Source organism: Lolium rigidum, chromosome 2 (assembly GCF_022539505.1).
Source record: "Lolium rigidum isolate FL_2022 chromosome 2, APGP_CSIRO_Lrig_0.1, whole genome shotgun sequence".
Classification (NCBI taxonomy): domain Eukaryota; kingdom Viridiplantae; phylum Streptophyta; class Magnoliopsida; order Poales; family Poaceae; genus Lolium; species Lolium rigidum.
In genome coordinates this window covers 28,242,395-28,246,520 of record NC_061509.1, presented here as the reverse complement: position 1 = coordinate 28,246,520, position 4,126 = coordinate 28,242,395, and the positions used below count along the sequence as shown (strand labels likewise).

Sequence of the window (4,126 nt, the reverse complement as noted above, 5' to 3'; positions counted from 1 at the left end):
GTAGCTTACGTCGACGGCCAAAACAGGCTACGCCAAGGGTTCCCGGCCCTCGGCATATCGGCCCATTCCTGTAGTGGCAAATGCATATTGCCCACATAGATCAATTTTTACTCTCAATCTGTTGTACCAAACACCTCAAGAATTACTCCTCACACGCACTAGTCGCCGGTGCATCAAGAAACACACTCCAAAGTAGTTACCACGGACGTGCACTTTCTAGTAGCATCTAAAGTTGGTTTTTTTTTCACAAATGGAGGTGCCGGGGGTGCCAAATTTATTCAGCTCATAGACAGTTTACATCATAGAGTACAATGTCCAAGGATTGAAATTTTGAAGAGAGGAATTGTACATGTTTCTAATTGTAAGTGAGCTCAATTGTTACAACTGAAAATAGACGAAGACGGATCTTGTCTGATCATCTGTTGTGCACAGTCATAAGCAATGCTATTAAGATCTCTTTTGATCTAAAGTTAGTTCTTCTTCTATCAACGGAGAGAAAAACTGCTAACATTTAATTTGCAGCAGGATTCTGACAAAAGGACAAAAAAATACTCTGCGAGAGCAAGCTAGCAATTCAATTTCACCAAAACTGAACCAGCCAACCTGCTTCTCTAATCCACTGCCAAAAGTGTAGAACGTTCACATCAGCCACAGATGAGGACTTGGCCAGTACTCGGCGTTTTCTTCTTCCCTGTATTTCGGTGCCATGTCGCCCATGCATCCAAATGTCGAGTTCCACACGAACGGCGTACTATGTGCGAGTGTGCGATTTTTCCTAGGGCCAACGCTTCCAAGCCGCATTTGAATGGACAGGCATCTTGGTTAGTTAGAGCCGGGAACGATTACGAATCTTCCTGACTTGTCCTCGACTGGTGCTGTTTGATGCTGCCATTGGTCACCCTGTTGACGTGCGCTGCCGTATGCATAGTTGCATATACTAAACACGACGAAACCGACGTTTTTTTTTTTTTTTTGCGATAGAACCGACGTTTGCTGCCAATCCGATCCGTCCATATATATGTTGTGCGATCGAGTTTGCGATGTTATGCCGACTGGAGTTTTCCCCTACTCGTATCAGCTATCGCTCACGTCCGGTGTCCTGGACATGAGGAGGCAAGCCCACGCGCAGCTCGCCGGCACTGCCACGCTCTTCCTTCTGGCGGCCACCATCCAAGCGAATTTGGTTGGTCCATTGGTCTCGTACGATGCCGATGCGCTTCTGGCATGGAAGGAGAGCCTCACCGGCGCAGCCTCGTTGTCCAACTGGGACAAAGAAGGCGGAACCTTCTGCAAATGGGTCGGTGTGTTCTGCGGCGCCAACGGGAAAGTCTTTTCTAACGCAACCGGTACCTACCGGACACACATCCATCGTTCAGTACTTCGTGATTCGTGCTAGGTTCCTTTCCTATATCTAGTGTATATCATATCCATATGATACTTCTCTGAAATCTAAAAGAAATTTTTGTAAAATCTCGTAATTTTTTCATATAAACCAGGTTTTAGAATACTGTAGATGAAAATTAACTATAATGATTCAAATATGTGTGTAATTTATGTATAATATGGTTAAAATAATAATTTTTTGTTACATTTTTATTTATATCTAAAAAATATCGGATATATACCATATCATGAAAAAATAGGTAAGAAATTGAAGAAAAATTAGCACGAATCACGAGGCACCCTACCGGTCGGATGGTGACCGGTAGGAACCGGTTCCGCCAGAAAATCCGCACTCCGGCGCCAACCATGTCTGGACTCTGGATGCTAGCGCTCGGGGAGCGTGGTCTCTCCGGGGGGCTCAGCACGCTCGACCCCGGGGCGCTCCAGTGGCTCACCATTCTGCAACTCAGCGGGAACAACCTTGGAGGCGCCATCCCGGCAAACATCTCGCGGCTGCATTCCCTCGAATCACTTGACCTCAGCAACAACAGTTTCAACAGCTCCATCCCGCCGCAGCTGGGTGACATGCACAGCCTGGTTAAAGTCGATCTCCGCAACAACAGCCTTGTCGGAGACATCCCGCACCAGCTCTGCAGGATTGTCTCCACCGAGAGGTTTGACTTATCAAACAATTGGCTCACCGGGAGGCTCCCAGCCTGCTTATGCGATCTCAAGTTTGTGTTATACATGGACCTGTCAAACAACCGGTTCACCGGGGAGCTCCCTGCCTGCTTGTGCAACCTCAGATCCCTGATGTACATGGACCTCTCGAACAACATGCTCTCTGGAAAGCTCCCACACTGCTTGGGCAACCTCTCTTCTGTGTTGTTCATGGACCTGTCCAACAACCAGCTCACTGGGAAGCTCCCAGATAGCTGGTGGAACATGCAGGTTCTCATGTTCATGGATCTCTCCAACAACTTCTTCTCAGGTAAAGTCCCCATGGCTAAGGCACGTCGAAATTGCTCTCTTAGGTCGCTTTATCTTGCTAAAAATGGCTTTGTCGGTCCTTTCCCCACGGTCCTAAGGGGCTGCAACTTCCTGGCGACCCTGGACATTGGAAACAACCTCTGTTTAAAATAGCCGGCTATAGCTGGGCTATAGCCCGGCTATAGCCTTTCGCCAGGCCTGCGGCTATAGCTAGAGCCTTTAGAGGCTAAAACAAAAATAGCCGCTAATAGCCCGGCTAAGGCTATTTAGCCTTAATTTAGCCGCATAGCCGCTAACTTCCCGCTAAATGGATCCAAAATTTTGGACCCAAAATTTCAGTCGACCGGCCCATTTGCTTGGCGAAATAGTCACCAAGCCGAGTGGCAAGCATAACTATGTCCTAAACTATGTAATGATGTTGTAATATTTGGATAAAACTATATTTAAGTACGTGTGAACTATTATGTGTATCTCGTATGTGAAGATGTTATTATGTTATTAATTTGTGAATTATTGATATATATATATATATATATATATGACTATATGCTGCCTAATTTTTTTCATTATTTAGCAAATCGGCTCTATGGTTATAGCCCGCTATAGCCCGGCTATAGCCTTTCATAGCTTCAAAAAAATTCGCGGCTATCGGCTATAGCCGGCTATTTTAACCAGAGGAAACAACAGGTTCTTCGGTGAGATTCCTGCATGGATTGGGAGTCGTCTCCCATCGCTGAAAATACTTAGCATCAAATCAAACAATTTCACTGGGGAAATTCCACCGGAGTTGTCACAACTTTCGCAACTTCAGCTACTCGACATGGCAAACAATAGCTTGATCGGCTCAATCCCCTTTGACTTCAGCAACTTGACCTCCATGATGCTTCCAATAAATCAGTGGATTCCAGATCCGTCCGTCCTATACGAGGATAGAATTGATGTAATCTGGAAGGGCCAAGAGCTGATTTTCCAGAGAACAATCTGGTTACTAACTGGCATCGATTTGTCCGGCAACTTACTGTCTCGGTGCATCCCTCAAGAGTTAACCAACCTTCAAGGCCTCCGGTTTCTGAACCTTTCAAGAAACTATCTATCATGCAGCATTCCTGAAGACATTGGCAGTTTGAGTGTTCTCGAGGCCCTAGATCTATCATCTAATGGACTTTCAGGAGCCATTCCTCTGAGCATCTCCAGCTTATCGGGGCTCAGCACATTGAATGTCTCAAATAATCTTTTGTCTGGAAAGATACCTGTCGGGAGTCAGATTCAGACCCTCATAGACCCATCGATTTACTCCAACAATTCCGGGCTTTGTGGGTTTCCTCTTGACATTCCGTGTAAAACTACTTTGCTTGCACCCGATGACAGAAATGGTGAAGAGGAGGACCATTGGATGTACTATTATGTAGTTGCTGGGATTTTGTTTGGTTTCTGGCTATGGTTTGGGATGCTCTTTACAGTCGAGACCTGGAGATGTGCTTTTCTCTTCTTTGTCGACAGTATGCAATATAAGATTATGCATACGGTTTCATGTTAGTTGTGTTCTCAGCTTTGTTATACAAACAAAACAATATTTGTATATGTAAGTTCTCGCTAGGTTATGAAGTAGACAAATTCTTCCATTTGTCATGTGCAAGATAAAAAAATTAAACAAACATATAGAGAAGGCAATAAAAGGTAATGAGATGAGATTCCAAAAGGCAGAAGAAAGTATTATCTGGAACGTTACAATATTTAACACTAGGTGAAGATT

General features: G+C 44.9%; 1 pseudogene; it reads left to right on the top strand.

Annotated features, from left to right (window-relative positions):
• The first annotated feature begins 1,105 nt into the window (after nucleotides 1-1,105).
• LOC124689416 lies at nucleotides 1,106-3,910 on the top strand (annotated as a pseudogene).
• Nucleotides 3,911-4,126: the final 216 nt, after the last annotated feature.